We start from the raw sequence: 24928 nt of genomic DNA on the forward strand, positions 1-24928 counted from the left end.
AATAATAATCGTTATTGTCACAAGTAGGCTGACATTAACGCTGCAATGAAGTTACTGTGATAGGCCCCTAGTTGCCACATTCTGGTGCCTGTTCTGGTACACAGAGGGAGAATTCAGAATGTCCAATTCACCTAACAACGTCGTTTGGGACTTGTGGGAGAGAACCGGAGCACCCAGAGGAAACCCACGCAGACACGGGGAGAATGTGTGGACTCCGAACAGACAGTGACCCAAGCCGGGAATCGACCCTGGCGCTGTGAAGCAACGATGCTGCCCACTGTGCTACTGTGCCGCAATGGGTGACTTATCCATTAACGTCTGTTTCCTGAAAGTCGGTGTCAGCCCTCAAGCACCACACCATTGGCAATAATTGCAGGGGATCGCTTAATATGTCCGCTGTCCGTTATTTTGAAGGAGGAGTTAACAAAGCAGCAAGTTAGTAGAATGTGTTAAGCATAGAACTTGCCCAATACTATCACTGATGCTAATTCCTGCACTTAAAACCTAAAAACCTAGTCCCACTGCCATAGCTTCCAATCTTAGATTTGGATTGCTAACTTGTGGATTCTTGGAGAATATTCATATATTTTTCAAATATTTTTCTTTACATTTCTGTTGATGTGTGTGCTGCTCTCTAGTGGAGATGGTCAGCATAAGGATCTGATCATTGATTTTGTACATATTTGCATGAATTAGCCTGAATAATTCTTTTCTCAATGAGAAAATTCAGCACAGCAAACTCCTACCCACGCCCCGAAACAGGTGGAGCACATTCACTGGTCCCTGATAAAGCAGATATTTGTATTTTTTTCAATCCTTGTCAATGAAAGACGATTGTATGAATCCATAGAATCCCTACAGTGCAGAAGGAGGTCATTCGGCCCATCGAGTCTGAAAGAGCATCCCACCTCGGCCCACTCCATCCCTGTAACCCCACCTAACCTGCAAATCCCTGGACACTAAGGAGCAATTTTATCAAGCCCAATCCACCCAACCTGCACACCTTTGGACTGTGAGGGGAAACGGAGCACCCGGAGGAACTCCGCGCAGACACGGGGAGAAAGTGCAAACTCCACACAGACAAAAGCCGGAATTGAACCCGGGTGCCTGGCACTGTGAGGCAGCAGTGCTAACCATTGTGCAAGGTATGCTTGGACTAGAGTAGACTCTTGAAGGAGCTCAAGAGCAGAATTGTTTACATTTTAAAAAATAATAACTTCAAGATATTTGAAAAAGTTCATACCGAAATAAAACGGTCCCCAATAGCCAGCTCATGAAGGGCATTTCAGTTCTCTTTCAATGGCAAATCAGATTAACTTCTTAGTCTGAGAAGACAAAGTGGGAAGAGAGCTAAGACTCCTGGAGTTGTTTATTGCCATATTGCAAATAATAAAAGAAAAGATGCAGAAAATCAAGAAGTAGTGATTAGGTGGCAGTAGTGGTTCGCACTGCTGCTTCACGCCATCGAGGTCCCAGGTTCGATCCCGGCTCTGGGTCACTGTCCCTGTGGAGTTTGCACATTCTCCCCGTGTTTCCGTGGGCTTCGCCCCCACAACCCAAATGTGTGCAGGGTTCCCCGAATTGGCCACGCTAAATTGCCGCTTAATTGTAAAAAATGAATAGTGTACTCAAATTTTTTTAAAAGATTTTTTTAGATGCTAGATTTTGGTTTTCGATTGAAGGTGGAAGGAAAGATTTTGCGGAGTAAAAGGTTAACTCTAATGTTAGCTACTGAGCATGTGCGTAAGGAGCTATGTCATAGTGATGTCACTCACTGAGAGAAGGTGAGTAAGAAGCCAGTGGCTATATCCTTACATTCTCTAACCTTGTGAATAGTTAGCGGTGTAAGTGAAGACATTTTTAATAAAAGACCATCTTCAGGATTCTCGGTCGGTGCGATCCTCCGCTTCGCCTGCAGTGCACTCACGCCCGCGTGTTTCCCGATGGCGTGGGGGTGGCCACAATGGGAAACCCCATTGGCCGGCTGTGGAAACGGAGAATCCCGCTGTCGCCGGAAAACGGGGCTGGCAGGATGGAGAATCCGGCGCCATATCCTCTCGAAGAGAACTTACTGGAAGCAGAAACCAAGGAATCCTGAGTTAAAACAACTGTTACAACCCCAGCGGAGGTCACGGTGTGGACCATCCGGTTCTCCGTGACCTCCACAGAGTACGAATTTCCCCGATAATGGGGCAGGTTCCCTTTTAACGAGGGGAGGCCAGAAAGTATGAACACCCCGACCTGAGTGTAGGTCTGGGCGGGAGACCCTTCAGGGAATGGAGAGAGTTAATGTACGTGTCAATAAACAAGTGCTTTTGCATCCTACACTTCGATCCATGTCTGTTTACTCTGTGCGGACTCTACACCAACAAAAATTGAGGAAAGGCTAGTGTCCAGCTTGGAGATTCTGGAGGAAATAAAATGATACAGTGAAGCAGAATGGCCAGTGAGCCTTGGCTTCAATACCTCAGGAAGAAGGAAGTGTGTACAGGCTGTAATTTCTTTCAGTTTAGAAGATTATAAAATGGCAAAGCTCACAGGAACACTTGCCAAAGCTGTATCAATAAACACAGGGAGGAGGGAAAGATTATAACACTTTTTTTTTCATAGAATTTACAGTACAAAAGGAGGCCATTCGGCCCATCGAGTCTGCACCGGCTCTTGGAAAGAGCACCCTACCCAAGGTCAACACCTCCACCCTATCCCTTCACAGTAACCCCACCCAACACTAAGGGCAATTTTGGACACGAAGGGCAATTTATCATGGCCAATCCACCTAACCTGCACATCTTTGGACTGTGGGGGGAAACCGGAGCACCCGGAGGAAACCCACGCACACATGGGGAGGATGTGCAGACGCCGCACAGACAGCGACCCAAGCCGGAATCGAACCTGGGACCCTGGAGCTGTGAAGCAATTGTGCTATCCACAATGCTACCATGCTGCCCACTTTTGATTGATTTTGGAAGCTCACCTTTTTAATTTCTCCTTTTACAAATGTGGGAGAGGTGTTCTGAATGTCTCTCAAGATGTATAAGCTGTGTGTGAGGGCTTGGGCTTTTTAAATAAGTTTGTTGAGGAGAAAGGAAAGGACTTGAAGACAGGTTGAACAACATTGGAGTATCTAATGGATCATCTGAGAACAAAGGAGGGAATAGATATTGAAAAACCCTCAAGTTAATGTGAAAGGAGTCAGAGCATGAGTCTGATTTTGCAATTTGGGTGTAAAGTAGAAAATTGTACTTATATTTTGGTTGTAAGTTGTTTGGATGTGCACAGTGTCAGAGCCTGTTAAAGGCTCTGGGCCAACAATAGAGGAGTAAAATAGAAAACAATGGCCCAGATCTTTTGCACTCCAGGTGGCTGGAGACTGGACACATGACCCAAAATGAGCACCAGGACCGCACGGAGGTCCAGATGTGTTGGCTCCTTGGGAGTTGCCGGGGAAATCTGATCATCCAATAGGTATTTCCACAGCTTCCAACATCCTCTGAAAATGTCTCCGACTCTGACTGAGAATAGGACACTTCAGGTGGTTTCGATATAGTTACCTGTTTAGTTACCGAAGAAGTGTTATTTAGAGGAATCCAATGGGGAAAAAACAGAGCCCCACTTTGGGCACATTTAGCAGGCTGTTCTCGGCACCTGCAATGCCGAGAATGAGTCCGCTATCAAACGGGACGCTTTTTTTCTGGCCTCAGCGAGGAAAGGTATGCCGATGCCGCACTTCGATTCACTGCCTGCCCTGACAAGCTCAGTTCATCAGTACAGGAAGAGATCGGCACGCCATTTTTATATGCTGCCCCAATCTCTGGATCCACCACTGTGGCCGCCGGACCCCCCCACCAACAGTCCAACTTGAGGGGTCCTCCAGCCCTTCCTCACCCCACTTCCTACGGGCAGGGTACCTCCGGGCTGATCCCTGGCAATGCCAACCTGGTACCTGGGCAACTTGGCACTGCCAGCCAAGGGGGGACTGCCAGCGTGCCAGTCTGGCAGTGCTAAGGTGCCCAGGTGCCACCAGGACCAAGGTACCACCTTGCCCAGAGTCCGACCACCCGGGGGGTGGGGGAGGGATGCGGGGGAGTGGGAGGTGAGAGGGGGGGGGGGGGGGGGGAGTCACCCAGCCATTCGTTCCCGGGCCTTGGGAGAATTGGGTGTCGACATATTTAAATGAGCCTGATGGCTAACTTAAATACGTAAATCTGGATCTCACCCAGCGAGATCTGATTCAGTCTCACAAGGCGTTCTGAGCATCACAAATCTCACGCGAGGCCTCTCACGAGATTTAAAGGTTGCTCCACTGAGTAGGGCTTGATGAGGCCGTTCGATCGCGCCGTAAGTGTTGATGCCAGGACTGAATTGCGTGCCCTTTGAGGGCGCTATTTGTCGAGCAATTCAGGACATGCTAATGGGCCAGCAATCTGCTGCCGTGGATTTGGAGCAATTCCCAATTCAGCGGGCGTTCTAACCGCTGGGGCTGAAGTGCCTGGCAGTTGGGGCTGTTTTTAAGCGCACCACTTACTACACACTCAATGCAGCCACCAAGAGGACCTGCTGCGCGAGGACGGGAGTCCAACATAGACCCACATCTCCATGCCAGTGAGAAGCGGAGGGACACCCTCTTCCCCAGCATGAGTCACAGCCTGCTCCCCTGAACACTGACTGGGAGGTCAGTGGCACAGGGAGTCTGTGCTGCCAGACTCACTAGGAGGAGACAACTGATCCAAAGGGGTGAGGGTCCTGAGAGTTCAGAGAACCAGGGCGTGTTCCAAAGGCCGCAGTGCCGGGGTCCTCTGCTTGGGGTGAGCTCTGCTGATCCCCTGCTTTCTCTGCAATAGGGAAGTGCTTCTGAGGAGTGCCAACAGCTGGTGGGCTCCAGATTGAGCTTGGCCCTTGATGATACTGCTGGGGTAGGAGGGTGTCCAGGGGACTGCCTGGGGGTGGTCCCACATGACCAGAGGCCTTCTGAGGACTGAAAGAACACAGGCAGCACTCAGCAGTATGAACAGCCAGGAAACTTTAAGTAACACCAAGGGTCTGCATTTAAAAGACAGACAGCAGCAATGGAGGTCTGAGCCAGGCCATCCTGGTCACAAAGTGAATGTAGTGATCTCTATATGTGCATGTACACAAGGGGTTAATGTGTAATCAGTAGCACCACATGATCACTAGAGGGCCGGACCAACAGGGGTATAAAAGGCAACCACATTGGGTCTCTCTCTCTCTTGGGTGCACTGTGATCAAAGCAACAGCAGACTAGTTTAGATGGCCAGTGGAGTTACGTATAGTTACCACAGTTAGATCTTGTTAACCTTATCACTAGTATCAAAGTTAAAGTAAAGAACTTATGTAAATATTGTTGTAGTTACTCAATAAACCCTTTCTTACTACTGGACGAGTTCGAATCTTCTTCATCGAAATTCAGAATACCTCATCACTAACTAAGGTTTGAGTAGCACATGTTACCCATCAACCTGTAACAAAACAGTGGACCCCTCAAGTCCACGGACTTGGCAATAAGTCACTACCCGCAACTGCCCCCTGACCTGGGCTGCCACGTCCCAGCAAACCCTACAGTTTTCAACGGTTTTTCAGTGTTTTCCTAGCTTCCCGCTCCCCCTCCGCAGCCATGGCACCCAGTCCACATTTGTAAATACTTGTAGTAATTCATGCCTGGGAGACGTCTGCCTGAGAGAGGCAGAGCATCGTGGAAGGGCGGAGCATACCGTGTCCAATTAGTTAATCACATTGAAATACATGCAAATGCTGGTTTTGCACGCCGCCGCCTGGGGTGCAAACCTCGTTATCGCCAGCAGCGAGTGACCGGAGCATGCTTCCTGAATCGATGCCGGTTGCGGAACTTGGTTTTACCCGGGCACCTGGGGTGGGATTCTCCGGTCGCCGACGCCAAAATCGCATTTGACGATCGACCTCAGAATCTCCATTGCGCCGAAATCGGGGGCGGCTCCGCTTTTGCGATGCTCCGCCCCCTCAAAAATGTCGTACTCAGGGAGTACGGAGCACGCCGTATGGACGGCCTCTGGACGTCACCTGAGGCCCTCCCCCGATGCTCCGCGGCCAATGGGCCAACTTCTCAATGGCGTGGAGCACATGTGCTCACACCGTTCGAGAACCTCGCATGGCGGCTGCGGACTGAGTCCAGCGCCGTCACAGTCGGGTGGGAGCTATTCTGCGGGCGGGGGGGCTTTGGCAGGGGCTTGGGGTGGCGAGGTGTGTTACAGGGGGGCAGCTTTCAGCAGGCCGGGTCTGCGCGCGGCCACCGCAATGTTACACGGCGCGGCCGCCACAGGCCACCACCGTGCGCAATGCGCGGCCACGGACCCGGCAATTCTCTGACCATATCCGCAGATAAAGCCGGAGGGCTTTACGCTGCGTGGCCCTGGTCCCCCACCAGACAGGGGATCGGTGCGGGGCAGCACCATTTTTTCTGGTGTAAAACGCCACTGTTCCCACACCGGCGTCAGCACTTAGTCTGCAAATCGGAGAATCCAGCCCCCAATTCTCCGCCTGATCGCGGTTCGCATTTGTGGCATGGCGAGGCGGAGAATTTCATCCAGGGCCTCCCTTTCCAAAAACTCTACTGGGATTTCTTAACTGCAGCACTTACCAAGTAATCTTACAGGACAACTTTAATAATTCTTTCGAGACTTTCTTAGAACTGATGTGAAACTAACTAGCCGATAATTTCCAGGTTGTGACTTGCTGCCCTTTTTAAATGAAGGTACCACAAGATCTTTGTCCAATTGATCGGAACATTCCCAGACTGCTTCGAACTGGTTAATTTGTGAGCTGACGGCTTGGGAGATAACACAGCCCCCATTTCCCCGTGGTGAATATCACCCAGCTCAGTAGGTGATAACCGTTCAGCATATTCTCCACATCTTTGCAATTTGCTTAGCCTTTCAAAGCCCTCTTTCAGCCTTTGATCTCTCTGCTTTCTAACCTCGCTTAAAAAAGGCCTTGCTGTTACTGCCCGCCAATCCACTTTGATCTTTTGCCTGACTGTAGAGAAAATGTTGTTACCCTCAACTGACCTGTAGCTGCCCCTGTTGTCTGGAGTATTTTTACTTTGACTTAATAAAAGTGACTTCTGTTTACTTTAAATTACAAACAATGTTGGTTTTATTGTACAGGTCTGATGTGTGTTCAAAAGCGCACCTTTGGACGAGGAATTCCTCAGGACTAGAGATCTTGGTGTCAAGGGGGTAGAGGATCAAATAGATCTGGAAAGAATAAAACTCTGGTTGGTCACAGTGGTCGAAGAACATGAAAGAGTGGAAGTAGATGTTTTACCGAAAACATTAAGATTAGAGTTAGGATGAATTTCCTTCTTAAGGCAGTCAGAAAATCTACTATCACAAGCCGACACGAATCAATGAATCAGCAGAGGATGCTGAAAGGAAACTAGTCTGCATCTCAATTAAAATTGACTTTATTGATTCAGACAGTTTCAGCTAAAAGTTGCACTGATCTAATCCACAGTCGCAAGACCAGACTCACAGTTCATTTATTGATGTTTTAATACAATATGGTAAACATTAGATCTGACCAGTAAAAGACAAGCAACCCTTTCAAATTATGATGACAAAGTTTTTCAATTACTGGATCACGTGGACAGAATTATAAACCGTGATCAATTCAGACTGCTTCAGATGTGGTATATATAGTCTAAATGACAGCCTTTACTCCCAGCTCAGCGAACTGCAAATCTAATAAGATTTTGCCATTTACTTTTAGGTAGACGTCTATACGCCGTGGCCACTTTCTTTTCCTTTGGGCGCCAAACAGCAGGTAAGTGTTGAACAATATGAACCCCGCTCATCAGTTAACTCTTCGGTCTAATGCTTGCCCTCCATGGGTGGCTAACAGCTTCACCAGATTCATTTATTTTTCAACATGCCACGTCAATGAGGTTGCTTTCTTTAAGTGTGAGATCAATCGCTACTAATCAGCATCACGTGGCTGAAAATTCTGAATAAAATCTCTGAATGTGAATGAAGAAAAAAATTACCAATCGAGTGACTTCATTTGAAGCCCCCCTTTCCCTTTCCTCTCTGTCTCGCTTTCTGTGGTGCTGATAAAGCACCAACAAACACACACACACTCAAACACTCATACTGGAACACCAACAAAACACACACACATACGCGAACACGCACACTTGAACACCAACAAACACACACTCAAATACTTATACTCGAACACCAACAAACACACACACTCGAACACACTCATTCAAAGGACAAAGAACAAAGAACAAAGAAAAGTACAGCACAGGAACAGGCCCTTCGGCCCTCCAAGCCTGTGCCGACCATGCTACACGTCTAAACTAAAATCTTCCACACTTCCTGGGTCCGTATCCCTCTATTCCCACCCTATTCATGTATTTGTCAAGATGCCACTTAAACGTCACTATCGTCCCTGCTTCCACCACCTCCTCCGGCAGCGAGTTCCAGGCACCCACTACCCTCTGTGTAAAAAAACTTGCCTCGCACATCTCCTCTAAACCGTGCCCCTCGCACCATAAACCTATGCCCCCTAGTAATTGACCCCTCTACCCTGGGAAAAAGCCTCTTATTATCCACTCTGTCTCTGCCCCTCATAATTTTGTAGACCTCTATCAGGTCGCCCCTCAACCTCCGTCGTTCCAGTGAGAACAAACCGAGTTTATTCAACCGCTCTTCATAGCTAATGCCCTCCGTACCAGGCAACATCGTGGTAAATCACTTCTGCACTGTCTCTAAAGCCTCCACATCCTTCTGGTAGTGTGGCGATCAGAAGTGAACAGTATACTCCAAGTGTGGCCTAACTAAGGTTCTATACAGCTGCAACATGACTTGCCAATTCTTAGACTCAGTGCCCCGGCCAATGAAGACACGCATGCCTTCTTGACTACCTTCTCCACCTGTGTTGCCCCATTCAGTGACCTGTGGACCTATACACCTACAAATAAACAACCAACAAATCGAACACCAACAAATAAACACACACACTCGAACACACATTCGAACACCAATAAACTCACACACACACTCAAACACTCATACTCAAACACAACAAACACACACACACTCAAACTCAAAGACATACTTGAACACACATAGACGCACATATGCAAACAACAACGCACACACATACACATGAACATCCAGGTTTGTTCACTGCTCTGTGCAATTTGTTGATTTCAACTGGGGATAGGAACAACAGGATTGCCACAACTCATCTCAACAACCCAAGCTTAAGGAGGAGACAAGACAGCCAAGCCGGACAGTTCAATGGCTATTCATTCACCCATATTGTAAAATGTGCAATAGTGAGCACTGCACGAGGGCACAATCAGCCTGACTTTCTATTATGCTCCTCATGTCTGTTTCCTTCCACAATTCAGTATCACACATGAAGAATCACCAACGCGATGAAGTTATGGGATGGCTGCTGGTGCCTCGGCTCAGATTGGTAGCATTCTTGCCTTTTTAGTTAGAAGATTGTTTGTTCAAGGCCCAATCCAGAGTCTTGAGTACAAATTTTCGGTTGGCACTCCAGTGGAATGTCGAGGGAGTGTCCTCTCAGATGGGCATGAAAGATCCTTTTATTTGAGGCCCAGGGGAGATCTCTGTGTTCTGACCAACACATTTATTCCTCAACTTACTCTTTAAAAAAAATTTAATTTGCAACATTACAACAGTGACTCTACCTCAAACATAGTTCATCATCTGTAAAGCCCTTTGGGGTATCCTGCAGCTGTGATAAGCGTTTAGGAACATACGTTTTCCTTTTCTTTAGTGCATTCAGGGGAGGTGAGAGAAAAGACACAAAACTGGGAGGAGGGAACCAGAGGAGAAACTTACCTGTGGGGGAAGAATTGGGTCAAGCTGCTTTGAAATTCATTGCTCTGTTGCAAAAGTACTATGGCCCCGAGGTTACCCCGAGGGTTACTAGCGCATGGTTCATCGGAAATTCCTCCATCTATTTTCAATAGATCAACACCTCAGACAAAACGAGAGGGGAATTACAGATCAATACGGCAAGAAAGTGCACACTAGTAATCCCAGTGATTTCAGTGTCTGTCGGCAGCACTTACACATCAGTCCAGCGCAGCTCTGATGGTTAACATGCAATTGAGCAGATGCATTGTCAGGATGAAAAACACACAGTGGCATATGTTTATGGTTTAGTTTGAGTGGAATTTAAGAACTTGGCAGTTGGAAGCTTTTATGATACGTAATTATCAGATATTGACAAGGTGGCCTAAGGACATATGATTTCATTTGTTTAAAGTGTTTGCATTTGATTTCAGTTACCCTTTTGGATCCAGTTGACCTGAATCTGGTTTTCATTTCATTGGTAAATGGTTCCTATTATGAAGGTGACTGTTAAAATGGCAGACAGTCTGCTTCCTGACAACTGATATAAATACGAGCTACCATAGAAACAAACAACAAATAACCGTCCAACTGCCCCACACAATCCTAACGATGCGCACAATTGCCATTGGCTGTGAAGCAAGTGATTTAATAGGCTCCACGTTTAATGTGAAATAAAATGCAAGATGTTTGGAAAAAGGTCTGGTCCCCAAGCATTTAAATTGTGTTATTATATATTTAATCCTTTTTGGTTGTGGCGGTTACAGACAGAACTTCCTATCATTTCACTCAAATCGAGAAAATATTTAGCTGGCGATCAGACTATTGTACCCAATAGCAAACTGTCAAGTTCAGAGATTAAACTTGCTCCATCAGATGAAAGTGTCCAGTAACAAAATGTTCAAGAAATATAGTTTGAATGTATTTGGGCAGAATACTCCGACCCCTCAACGGTCGCCAGCAAGTGCTCACGCTGGCGCCGATTAGTACTCCTTTTGAACCTGGCGGAAGGGCTTCTGTGGGGAGCTGAGGAGGTGGTGCTCACAGGCAAAGAGCCCGGGGGTGCTGGGCTTGCCACCCCAGTGCATGGCTGGGGGGAAACTATTTGTGGCACGACCATGCCAACCCCTGGATCATCTGTACCCATTCCTGGGGCAACCCCTACTCCTGCTGCCTGCCCCAACGGTCACCCCATAACCCCACTGACTGCTGCGGTCTCTGGCTGCACGGCTAAACCCTATTCCTGGTAGGGAATTGGCAATCATGGTTAAGTGACCACTTCACACATTCCAAGTGGATTCCCGTGGGTGGGTGGGCCATGTAACACGTGGGGGTCATTGCCTAGCATCCAAATCACACCCTGATGTTTGGACATTGTGCTTGAAATCTGTGGGAGGCAACACCATATACGCAACATCCGAACACCCATGGGATGGGACACAGCTCCGGGGCATGTCCATGTCTGGAGGGTGGGTGAGCGCCACAGGGAGGCGGGGAGGGTAGGGGGGGGTGGTGCCTGGAGAGATAGGCAAAGGGTCCGGGGGTCAGCCCACATTGCAGAAGGAAGTGACAGAGGCATTATGATGGTTGTGCCAAAAGGTGTTTAATCTGTTGTACAAACCCCACTACCGATGGTGCCGCCTCCCCCAACCCCCTACTTATCCACCAGACCCCGCCCCCCCCCTGCACCGGTGCCCTCAGCGATCCTCAATGTGCTTGGCCCTCCTAGCTCTACCATGATGTCTTGGTGTTTCCACAGGATGCACATCTGAGTTGGAGACAGCTAGCTGTTCACCTCACTCCGTGGCCTTCAATGCCCCTGGCGGGTGTCGTCTGGGGGCTCTGGGGCGGAGGGCCCCGGCTCACTTGTCGGCGGTACATGCACGGCCGTACCGCCCTGCCCCGTGTGCTGGCTGAGGGACGCGGCCTCATCAGAGAGGTGGAGCTGTGGCCACCATCACCACGAGATGGGAAGCTTGGCACCCTGTGCCCCCGGCTTCCGATCGGTGCCCATAAGGCCATTACCTTGGGATGGAGGGGCAGCTGGTTCGAGCCACGGCTGCCCATGCACCATCTGGCTCTGCCAGCCCTGGTGGTTCCCCATGGTCTGCACCATAGTGTTGATGCCCTCAACGATGCTCCTCAGTGATTGGGCCATGCTCTGCAGTGCCTCAGCCGTATCCATTTGCGACTGGGACAGTTTCCGCAGTGCCTCGGCCATGACTATCTGAGAGCGAGACAGGTTGCGCAGAACCTCATCAAGGTCGCCGTGATACTGGGTGACATCCCCCAGCGAGTCGGACATTCTGCCAAGACCCTCGTCCATGGCCATCACCGACTGCACAATGTCTTGGACACGTTCACTCATGGTTCTGATGTCATGCACCAGGCTTTCCACTGCGGTCGCCACCCTTGCAGTGCTGGCCTCGGTGCCACCCATTGCCGGTGCCATCTCCTGTATCCCTAGCCTCTGGGACCCCTCCAAGCAGCTATGGATCTGCTTGTGTGACACTGACATCTCCCTCTGGATGTGCAGGTTGCTCCCTATCATCGCCAACAGCTCAGGGTACCTCTGTACCACAGGTGCAGCATCAGGCTCGGACCCAGCTGCATCGTGGGATCCAGCAATGCTCCAATCCAGGGGGTTCCTGCCTCAACCTTATGTGCATCATCAGTGGTGTGGTTCACACCAGATTGTGCCCCCGAAGTCTGAGACTAACATGTCCCACCGGGTTGTGTGTATCTGCGCTGGTGGAGGGTGGGGATGACAGCTGTGCCGCAACTATGATTGCATCCTCAGACCTCCCCTCCGAGATGTTCTCCTCAGAGTCAGGAGAGGGGGTCACCTGGGATGGGCTGGCGCCATCGGCTGGAGGAACTACGGGAGAATGGACATGAGGGGCAGGATTCTCCAATAATGGGGCTATGTCCCCACGCCCGCCAAAAAATGCGCGCAAATAACTCTGGACTTATCTCGAGAAAGTCAAGGGTGATTCTCTGATTTGCAGGGACCTAGTAGGGCCCCGGAGTAGTCCTAGCAGCTGTCAACGTTTTTACGGTGTTTTTTTAGCCTCCTGCTGCCCCTCTGCCACCATGGCGCCCAGTCCACATCTGTAAATACTTGTAGTAATTCACCTGAGCGAGACCTCCTCCTGAATGGAGCGGATCATCGTGGAAGGGCAGAGAATATTGTATCCAACCCGTCAATCATATTAAATACATGCAAATGCAAGTTCTTCATGCCGCCGCAGAGCGCAAACCTTGTTACCACCACCAGCGAGGGACCGGGTTAATGGTGCCCGGATCGCGCCGGGAGTGGACCTTGATTTTTGAACGGACGCCCGATTCTCTGCCTGATCGTAGTTCGTGTTTGCAGTGTCGCGAGGGGGATAATTTTACCAGTGTATGTGCCAGTTTAGTAATTCCATAAGCTGAACATGTCAATGGTACTGTGAGCCAGGATCTTGAAAGCTTGACCGGACATTTGTGATTTAGTGTATAACGAATTATGTAGCTGCTTAATGCAAATCTATGGCAGCCTTGGATTCTGAGGGCAGTATTTAATGGAGGGGAGCTCTTCATTATTCAACAGCACCACCAGGGAGGCTGCGGCCACTGCCAGTATGACAGCCATCCTCGACCAGGATCGCTGATGGACCCAGGCCACAGGTGAGTGATGGAAGGAATGGGGGGAGGGGCTATGGGGTGGAGGCCATGAGGGAGGAGGGGTCAACAGCAAAGGCAGGGATGTGGCACTCATGCAGGCCGCCCCTCTCATCCCGACCTTCTTGATGTCAGATGTCCGAATCAGTCACTGAGTCAGTGGCAGGATTAGGCCTTTAGTGGGCATTAATTGTGGTGGGGTGGGAAGGCTGCCTACAGGCCTTCCTACCACAATCTTGAATGAGACAGAGGCAGGAAAGTGACAGGGTACCTAAGCACTTTCTTCCCACCCGATTAAATGCCTCACCATCAAACTCACCATGGTGGGGGGTGGGTGGGGGGGGATCTGACCAGAGGCTGTGCTCACTGAGACCTGCTCTTTTAATTTAAAAAATGCTTCCTCCTTCCTTATCAATATCCTTGCTTTTTCTCCTCTGCGGCAAGCTGAAGTGGTGTAATTCAATCAACATCAGCTCAGTTCCCAGTGATGCTCATCACAGCATGCGGGTATAGTGTTGAACATTCTACTTATTAAGATTTATTAATAGCAGATTGAAAACTGAGACTGTACCACAAGAAATATGCCACAGAAGCCATTCTGACTAGTTATATTCATTTCATTTCCATCACTTGAAAGCACTTGAGTAATAAACTAGATATATCTTCAAAGGGATGCCCTTTAAGAGTGGTAGATAAAACATACTGTATTTGAGAAAGCAGGGAACTGCCTTAAAATGAGTTGTATTCAATTTCAAAGATACTCTGACAAGTACTTAATTCATGTCACCCCATAATCTTTTCTATAGCCTCTTAAAAAGAACATGCAAAGTAACAGTTCTTGTACTCACGACCAGAGGTTTAAATAATATTGGATCTTCAGTAGATGAAAGGTTACCGGGCTTTTAGTTTCTAAACAAAACAATAAAATACTTGAAGAAATACTGCGTCTTGAAAGTGTTTGGTTTTGGGGTCAAAGAAAGTGGCCTTTTTAAGGATGCTATAGCACGTCTTTTAATTTTGCTCAGTGTGTGGACATTGTTATGGTAAGCATTACAATTCCCCGGGTTTGGTTTGGCATCATTTGCAGACTAAAGAATGATATCTTGCTGGAAAGGAACAACCTAGGCTGTCTCCTCAGAGAGAAAAATAGCAACTTAAAGCCTCCCCTGGGAGATGAGCAAAGGAACTCGGGCCATTTCTAGGACATAAACCTCACTGACCCTGGGGAAATCAGTTATGCCAGAGTCCGCTGGGAGAGGAATGGTACTCCACACATCTCAGGGAAGAGAAAGCACAGCCTTGGAAGAAAGCTCCAGACAAGGTCAAAAACAATAAACTGGTTGTTAAGGGAAAAAGTTATTCCAATTGGAGTGAGCTTAGGGAAGGATAAGGTAATGGTGTATTTAAGAGTGACTGACTGGTGAGCTGATAGTAGAAATATGACAGTAGGTTTCAAATTGCTGCTGTCCCATTTACACCACTGATGCACAATCAATTACTCGTGAGACAAGGTGAGTCATAACTAGAACATAGAACATAGAACGATACAGAGCAGTACAGGCCCTTCGGCCCACGATGTTGCACCGAAACAAACGCCATCTAACCTACACTATGCCATTATCATCCATATGCTTATCCAATAAACTTTTAAATGCCCTCAATGTTGGCGAGTTCACTACTGTTGCAGGTAGGGCATTCCACGGCCTCACCACTCTTTGTGTAAAGAACCTACCTCTGACCTCTGTCCTATATCTATTACCCCTCAGTTTAAAGCTATGTCCCCTCATGCCAGCCACTTCCATCCGCGGGAGAAGGCTCTCACTGTCCACCCTATCCAACCCCCTAATCATTTTGTATGCCTCTATTAAGTCTCCTCTTAACCTTCTTCTCTCCAACGAAAACAACCTCAAGTCCATCAGCCTTTCCTCATAAGATTTTCCCTCCATACCAGGCAACATCCTGGTAAATCTCCTCTGCACCCGCTCCAAAGCCTCCACGTCCTTCCTATAATGCGGTGACCAGAACTGTACGCAATACTCCAAATGCGGCCGTACCAGAGTTTTGTACAGCTGCAACATGACCTACTGACTCCGGAACTCAATCCCTCTACCAATAAAGGCCAACACTCCATAGGCCTTCTTCACAACCCTATCAACCTGGGTGGCAACTTTCAGGGATCTATGTACATGGACACCTAGATCCCTCTGCTCATCCACACTTCCAAGAACTTTACCATTAGCCAAATATTCCGCATTCCTGTTATTCCTTCCAAAGTGAATCACCTCACACTTCTCTACATTAAACTCCATTTGCCACCTCTCAGCCCAGCTCTGCAGCTTATCTATGTCCCTCTGTAACCTGCTACATCCTTCCACACTGTCGACAACACCACCGACTTTAGTGTCGTCTGCAAATTTACTGATCCACCCTTCTGCGCCTTCCTCTAGGTCATTGATAAAAATGACAAACAGCAACGGCCCCAGAACAGATCCTTGTGGTACGCCACTTGTAACTGAACTCCATTCTGAACATTTCCCATCAACCACCACCCTCTGTCTTCTTTCAGCTAGCCAATTTCTGATCCACATCTCTAAATCACCCTCAATCCCCAGCCTCCGTATTTTCTGCAATAGCCTACCGTGGGGAACCTTATCAAACGCTTTACTGAAATCCATATACACCACATCAACTGCTCTACCCTCGTCTATCTGTTCAGTCACCTTCTCAAAGAACTCAATAAGGTTTGTGAGGCATGACCTACCCTTCACAAAGCCATGCTGACTATCCCTGATCATATTATTCCTATCTAGATAATTATAAATCTTGTCTCTTATAATCCCCTCCAAGACTTTACCCACTACAGACGTGAGGCTCACCGGTCTATAGTTGCCGGGGTTGTCTCTGCTCCCCTTTTTGAACAAAGGGACCACATTTGCTATCCTCCAGTCCTCTGGCACTATTCCTGTAGCCAATGATGACATAAAAATCAAAGCCAAAGGTCCAGCAATCTCTTCCCTGGCCTCCCAGAGAATCCTAGGATAAATCCCATCAGGCCCCGGGGACTTATCTATTTTCAGCCTGTCCAGAATTGCCAACACCTCTTCCCTACGTACCTCAATGCCTTTGCCTTTGCCTCAATGCCAACTAATCGGCTTTAATCAGCTAGAACTGTACCCAGCAGCTTCGATACAGAAAGTGAAGGCTGCTGGGACGGCATTGGTTCTTATACCCCGCCTCTCAGGGCGGAGCTACGTACATTGGCCAATGGTAGACTCCGAGGTCTAGCCAATGGGCATCCACCTCTCAGGTACTGCAATACCTGGTATTACCACAACCACACACTTGCAATAAGCAGTTGGGAGACTAATTAAAATAGTGAAATTCTGTTCTCTGAAGCAGTTGAGAGTCATGGCGACAGGTAAGAAGTGTTTTTAATGTGGTACAATCAGATCAGTCACCATTATTGAATGGTGGGCAGGATCAATGAGCCGAATGGCGTACTCCTTTTTCATATGTTCTCATGGGTCAGGTCCTGGGATGTTATTTTCATATCAATTAGGACTGCCACTTCCTCAGCTTGCCCACAAACCATTGGTGAAACAGGTAGAGAGACCACTATTAAAGTACTGCAGTGGTTTAGGAGTTATTTTTGTGGTGATTTGCGACTGCATCGGGAATTTAAAAGGACTTGCAGTGCCTGTAAACATTTCTGAAAAAGGAAGGGGCTTCTGGTTTGATGAAGAGAAAATCTGTATCCCTTGCAATATACGTATACTGTGAAGCAGGGTCAAGCTTTTTTCATAAACAAAAGCTTCATTTGTTCAGGTTTGGAAAAAGCAAATGAGTCAATTGGTCTCTCTGGACATTACAATGCAATTCCAAGACACTGGATGCGATCTAACGGCCCCGTCGCGCCCAATGCGGGATGCGACGAGGTCAGTAATTTAGGGTGCTCATTCCACTTCATGAGATCTAACAAGATCTCGTGAAGCATTGCGATCTGTTGGACCAGGCGTACCGTTACTTGGGAGGGTCTCCCAGGCGATCGGGGACCCCTGGGTGGTCAGGCTCTGGCAGGGTGCCCAGGTGGCACGGCCAGGCTGACAGGAGCACTGCCAGGGTGCCAGGCAGGCAGTGCCAAGGTTCCCAGGTAGCATCTTGCCCATGTCAGGAATTGGCCCTGGACGTGTCCTGACCTTATGAGTTGTGGTGCGGAAAGTTCGAGGGATCTCTAATTAGTAAGTTGGGACGTTGCGGGGATCTCCCGGAGGCCAGGGTGGGGAATCCAGAGATCGGGGCACAATGTAAAAATGGCACCCGATCTCTTCCTGCACTGCCGAGCTGAGCATGTTAGTGCAGGAAGAGAGCCTAAGTGTGGCCTTGGCGGAACGTTCCTCGCCGAGTGCCAGATATGAAGCAGGGTACCGTTTAATAGTGGGGTCATTTTTGGCGCTGCAAGCGGGGTGGCACGGTAGCACAGTGGTTAGCACTATCAATTCACAGCTCCAGGGTCCCAGGTTCGATTCCCGGCTTGGGTCACTGTCTGTGCAGAGTCTGCATGTTCTCCTCATGTCTGCGTGCGTTTCCTCCGGGTGCTCTGGTTTCCTCCCATAGTCCAAATATGTGCAGGTTCGGTGTATTGGCCATGCTAAATTGCCCTTAATGTCCCAAAAAATGGTTAGGTGGGGTTACTGGGTTTTGGGGATAGGGTGGATGTGTGAGCTTAAGTAGGGTGCTCTTAGCTAGGGCTGGTTCAGGCTCGATGGGCCGAATGGCCTCCCTCTGCCCTGTAAATTCTATGATTCTATGATAAACGCGCCTAAAAGAGGACTCTGTTTCATTTCCGTTAAATCTTGCTCACTCTGTTTTCAGGCCAATTCTGGTTTGTCAGCCCATGCTCCACTATACTGCTAGCCTAGGACAAGCCCCTTCATTATGAGAACATCCTTAAAACATGTAGTCTAGATATCATCAAGGCTTTGAATATCCAAAATGACTAATACTTCTCTCCAATGGCATCCAAGCTGTTTTCCAAATGCTATCAATGAGATTACATCACACAAAAAAAGCCCGCAGAAGAATTATCCCATTGAAGTGCACTATAAAAACGCAATAGGAGAAACATTGCTCAGGGGCACTGTGAAAGAACACATCACTACTGTGATTTCTGTTATAATTTATAACAAGGTATTAAACAAATTGGTTGCATGTGTCTTCCTGAATAATATGCGGGTCACCAGAAGGAATAAGGATCAAGTTGTCTTCTATTTCTAACTGGTAACTGGGTAGCAGTAATTAATTAATCGTTTCTATTCCGGTGCAGTTTTTTCCAATCTGATGTTAATAATTTATCAACCATAAAGCTACAGGCTGTTGGTAGTGAGGTTGAACCATCTAATGATTATTACAAGGTCAATACTACAAAAAAACAAAATGGCGATTAAGAATTTGCTCCTGTAATCAAATGAGGAATGAAATGAAATGAAAATGAAAATCGCTTGTTGTCACAAGTAGGCTTCAATGAAATTACTGTGAAAAGCCCCTAGTCACCACATTCCGGCACCTGTTCAGGGAGGCTGGTACAGGAATCAAACCGTGCTGCTGGCCTGCCTTGGTCTGCTTTAAAAGCCAGCGATTTAGCTGAGTATGCTAAACCAGCCCCTGGTTCTACTGTTGTCAGTTTGTTATTTTTTTCAATCTGGTTTCGGTCTGTTGAACGGTATTAATAAGGTGTGGACATGTAGCAATTCTGAAACGTTGCGTGATTCCTTTGAAGATAAGTCGAAACTATTTACAGGAGGTTAAGGGCTGGATTCTTTGCTCCCGTGTTTCTCGGTCGCTGGGGGCTGGATTTTACACTCCCGCCAATGGGAACCACCCCACGCCGCCAACGGGAAAATTGAATCCCGATGACCACAGAATTCCGGCCTAAATCGATTAAAAATCAGGGGCGAAATTCTCCGGTATTGGTATCAGCCGACCGGCGCCCAAAACGGCGCAAATCAGTCGGGCATCGCGCCGCCCCAAAGGTGCGGAATCCTCCGCATCTTGTGGGGCCAAGCCCCAACCTTAAGGGGCTAGGCCCGAGCCAGACTGATTTCCGCCCGCCAGCTGGCAGAAAAGGCCTTTGGTGCCCCGCCAGCTGGCGCGGAAATGACATCTCCGGGCGGAGCATGTGCGGGAGCGTTAGCGGGCGCTCACGGCATTCCCGCGCATGCGCTGTGGAGGGAGTCTCTTCCGCCTCCGCCATGATGGAGACCGTGGCGAAGGCGGAAGGAAAAGAGTGCCCCCACGGCACAGGCCCGCCCGCGGATTGGTTGGCCCCGATCACGGGCCAGGCCACCGTGGGGGCACCCCCCAGGGCCAGATCGCCCCGCGCCCTCCCCAGGACCCCGGAGCCCGCCCGCGCCGCCTTGTCCCGCCGGTAAGGTAGGTGGTTTAATCTACGCCGGCGGGACAGCCATTCTAGCAGCGGGACTTCGGCCCATCCAGGCCGGAGAATCGCGGGGGGGGGGGGCACACCAACTGGAGTGGCGCGATTCCCGCCCCCGCCAAATATCCGGTGCCGGAGAATTCGGCAACCGGCGAGGACGGGATTCACGCCAGCCCCCGGCGATTCTCCGACCCGGCGGGGGGTCGGAGAATCTCGCCCCAGACTTCAATGCAGCTTCAAATAGTGATTCCATGATGAATCAATTAGATACATATTATCTGCACTACCAGCCTTTGAAATATTACTTAATAGCCAATGAGCAAGTTATTTGTGTTGATGTATTGTTCTTACTGGATAAAAGAATGTACTGCTGAAGCACATAGAGGTGAATGCAATAATTATCAGAGGTTTATTATCATAGAATTTACAGTGCAGAAGGAGGCCATCGAGTCTGCACCAGCTCTTGGAAAGAGCGTCCTACCCAAGGTCAACACCTCCACCCTATCCCCATAACCCCATCCAACACTAACGACAATTTTGGACACTAAGGGCAATTTATCATGGCCAATCCACATCTTTGGACTGTGGGAGGAAACCGGAGCACCCGGAGGAAACCCACGCAGACACAGAGAGGGTGTGCAGACTCCGCACAGACAGTGACCCAAGCCGGAATCGAACCTGGGACACTGGTGCTGTGAAGCAATTATGCTATCCACAATGCTACCATGCTGCCCTATTAGGTAGCTTTGAACTGTTAGGGGCAAGGTTTAGAGGAGATGTACGAGATAAGTTTTTTACACGGAGGGTAGTGGGTGCCTGGAACCCGCTGCCGGAGGAGGTGGGGGAAGCAGGGACGATAGTGACGTTTAAGGGGCATCTTGACAAATACATGAATAGGATGGGAATAGAGGGAGACGGACCTCGGAAGTGTAGAAGATTTTAGTTTAGACAGGAACCATGGTCGGCGCAGGCTTGGAGGGCCGAAGGGCCTGTTCCTGTGCTGTACTTTTCTTTGTCTTTGTTCTTTATTCAAAGGCTTGATCTAGACTGAGACAAAGCCCGCGAAGCAGCCGAAGATGTCACGGACTGTCACGTGATCAGACTCTTAAAGCGACCATGTAACAACACAACAACAACCCAGAGACGTAACAATTTGTACCTTTCCTTTTCCAGCGATCCATATCACACCCACTTCAATTGAAACCTATTTTGAAATACTTCCTGTTCCCTGTTTTGAAGCTCTCTCCTGGCTCTCCTATTACATTTTCTTTCTGCCTGCCAAACCATTTCAACAATCAACCGTACAATGTATTCACTGAGGCACTCAGAATGAAATTCTTCCTCCGTGTTTGCTGCCTCCATCATGGAACTTCCCACTCTCCACGACAACGCCACCCTCAGCCCACATGATAAAGAAAACCATTGAAAAATAAATGCTTTCTACTCACAAATTATTGAACTGAATATCCATTCTGTCGGAGCTTACTGCCCTGGACGATAGTTTTTACTCTCGCTGTATTCCCTCCTTTGACCTCAGCCTATCACATGGGTAATCTCTGCTTACCCATTATAAGCTAGTTTTACTGCTCTGCTATGAGAGAAACGGGCTGAATACCAGTATAGCATCCTCTACGACATCCAATAACCTTCCTTACTTATGGATGATTCTCCAAAACCAAAGCAGCAGGAAGAGTGAAGCACAAGGCGACATGTTGATGCAGTGATTAGTACTGCTGCCTCACGGCGCTGAGGACCAGGTTCGATCTCAGCCCGGGTCACTGTCTGTGTGAAGTTTGCAGATTCTCCCTGTGTCTGTGTGGGTCTCACCGCCACAACCCAAAGATGTGCAGGAAAGGTGGATTGGCCACGCTAAATTGCCCCTTGATTGGAAAAAAAAGAATTGGTACTTTAAATTTATTTTTTAAAAAGAGTGACGCATCAACCTTTAGCCCAGCGACAGGAAATCAAGGCTAGTGAGTGGGCCGCATAAGAGGCCTGATCTAAGTGGGCCGCAAGATTGAATTCAGGCTTGTTCACTAACCATGACCCCATGAATAAGATTAAATACATTTAATGCATGCTGAATATTTCATAACGAGTTGTAGAAAATGCTTAATGATTTACATATTATTAGAACTATCACCAACTTCAACTGGTAAAAATAAATATTTACATTTTGGAAGCAGAGGGAGAGCTCAGACAGTCAAATATTGTGAGCAATCAGCATGCATTTCACTTGCCCTTGCTTTCTCGGCATATCACATCAGTCATACCGGTAGGGAAAAAGACTACGCGAACAGACATCAGCGGAATGTGGCATTCCTGTGCTCGGGCAACAGTCACCAAATGCCTCACCGGCCGCACTCAGAACTCAGATGGGCCACAGGTTGTCCACCAGTGTTTTAGTCAAGATGAAGGCAAGAGCTAAGACATCTATTCTCTGCTCTAACTGGTTATTAGCCTAACAATGATATTTGTTCCGTGCTTTAAATTTAATAATAATAATCTTTATTAGTGTCACAAGTAGGCTTACATACAGGTGGAGGCTAATTCAAAATTCAATGTTCATTTTCATCTGATTACTTAGTACATTCAGCATTCCAGAGTTTACTTTAAAACAATTTGCCTTTTCTCACTATTACCGTCTTTATGAGTTTGAAAAGTAGAAATTGCTTTAAAATAATGATGAGGGAGCTTGGCACACCAACTTTTGGACTCACAAGTTTCCTGTGTCTTAATAGTCAGGTGGAGAGAGAACTTTCACCTCATACAGTCCCTGAATGCTGGCCCAAGTATTAACCAGTCCAAAACTAACACCAACTCCAGTTACTTGCGGTCAGTGTGTATTGTGCCCATCTAGCCAAATGTGAACTTATAATGTGAAAAATATTCCACATGCTTACGGCAAATAATGGTTTGTTCAAGCAATAGACTGAAATATTAAGAATGAGATTTGATGAGCTTCCTCGTTTTACTTTAAGCTGAATCTTAACACGTGCAGCCCAATATTTTTAAACATTTGTTCATGGGACCTGGGCACCGCTGTCAAAGTCAGTTTTTGTTGCCTGTCTCTAATTGCCCTGAACTGAACATTTAACTGAACAGGACTGTTAAGAGTCAACCAGTGGGTATGGAGTCACCCAGACCAGGTAAGAATGACAGATTTCCTCCCCGAAAATATATTAGTGAGCCCATATTAGGATTGTCGACAATCGCTGATGGTTCAGTGGTCACCATTACTGAGACCAGCTTTCAATTCCAGATTTATTAATTGCATTTATACTCCACCAGCTGCCAGTGGTGGGATTTGAACCAATGTCCCCAGAGCATTAAGCCTCTGATACACTAGTTCAGTGACAAGACCATGATGCATCTTTCTCCTGAAATAGAGTCAGATTGTTCAGATTTAAAGGGGAAATAGCTACACTGTCAACTATACGGTGTGACAAAATGTTACGTCAGCTACAGGGATGTATAATGCAGGTGTCTCAATAATTTAATGCAATTTTTGTGCTGGTTGTGCTTCATGGTTTCATTTCTCAAATCTGCTGCGTTAACAATCATTACTTGAGGGGGCTGGAATGTTGCAGTGTTCCCGCCAATGTGTAAACAGGGAGAACATTTCACCTCAACATATTAAGGCGCAAGTTTCATCCACTGCCAACACAAGAGGCAGAGATCATACGGAACAGATTAATTTCCCTGAAGCAGAAGAGAAGCAAGTGACAAACTTGGGTCTTTTCTCACTCCGTCAGACCGGTTTTATTACCTTCCTCTTCGACTTTGATTCCGTTTGTAACATTTAAGTACATTCTTGAGCCCTTATTCATTATGTTTATTATACTGTCTAAGCTAAGTATGTTGAAAGCTTCCCAAGACACACTGCAGAGAAATCTGGAATGGTTGTGTTTAGAAATGAATGCCGGGTTGGAACTAATCTATCTCATTGCTTACAAGATCAGTGTTTGCCCCTCTTAACTACACTTGAGTCTTATTAAGAACGCACACTCCAAAGGCAAAAATTACATTTAAATATGGTCTTATGCTGTAAAAAATATCCAAGAGGGAAGTTTGACATCATTTCATCAGCTTATTTCATCATTAAAAGCCAGTAATTGGGTCATTTAGCGTGAAGCAATGGTTGGAAGCAGTTCGAAAACTAAGGAATAGTGGCGTCAAATGGCTTAAATTGTTAACTGCGAATGTCATACAGGCCACACAGTAAATACGTATGTGTGGTTTTCACTTGACTGTATTTTTTCTTAATTTAATTCCAATCCAATGTGATATTTCATATCAAAAAATCTGGATCCGATTAAATACAGTTGACTTCAATCAAATAAAACAGTTGTGTGTGAATCTCCTGTAAATGATTTTATGCAAAAAATATGTAGGATGTGAGGTAATGTTATAATCCTCTCACAATTGCAATAAAAGTCTTACTTTTGCAAGGAGTATTTTATATTGGCTGTATAGTTTCACATAAATCAAGTAGATTTTGTTCATTTTAGATGCTTTTGGCCAGCCTTTGTATCTTAATTTCTTTATTGCATTCTTGATGTCTGAGATGGCACATATGAAAGACATACTGACCAGTATGGACTCTTGACGTGCCAGAAGTAACGACGACCACAAAATCATGGATTATTAAAAGTTAGAGCCTCTGGGCGAAAGCTTCAGCTGAGTCAAAATGAACTGTAAGTATCAGAAGACAGATAATCTGTGCAGTTCATTTCCATTCATCCATAGAAGGTGGCCACCACTTGAGTAAATACTGAATCTTAAGGTACAAACATTTTTCACCCAAGAAGTATTAGACCTGTGGGACAAGTTACCACAGAGGTCCATTCAGCAGATGGCATCAATAGGCTATTATGAGAACCAGATGATTTTCTAGAAAACAAGGATTTAGTGAATTGCTGAGTAGACAGGTCGATGGGGTCGT

At 47.4% G+C, this 24928-nt stretch overlaps 1 protein-coding gene across 3 annotated transcripts in view; it reads left to right on the top strand.

Annotated features, from left to right (window-relative positions):
* tncb (tenascin Cb) overlaps window positions 1-24928 on the top strand; it is a 417727-nt gene that overhangs the window by 44993 nt on the left and 347806 nt on the right. For 2 of the 3 annotated variants that reach the window (XM_072488244.1, XM_072488246.1), the window contains exon 2: window positions 7762-7815. The exons of the other annotated variant lie outside the window; for it this stretch is intronic. The gene's annotated coding sequence lies outside the window, so the exon portion shown is untranslated. The remainder of the gene's footprint in view (window positions 1-7761; window positions 7816-24928) is intronic. 3 annotated transcript variants of the gene reach the window in all.

This window comes from Scyliorhinus torazame, chromosome 22, assembly GCF_047496885.1.
Source record: "Scyliorhinus torazame isolate Kashiwa2021f chromosome 22, sScyTor2.1, whole genome shotgun sequence".
Classification (NCBI taxonomy): Eukaryota; Metazoa; Chordata; class Chondrichthyes; order Carcharhiniformes; family Scyliorhinidae; genus Scyliorhinus; species Scyliorhinus torazame.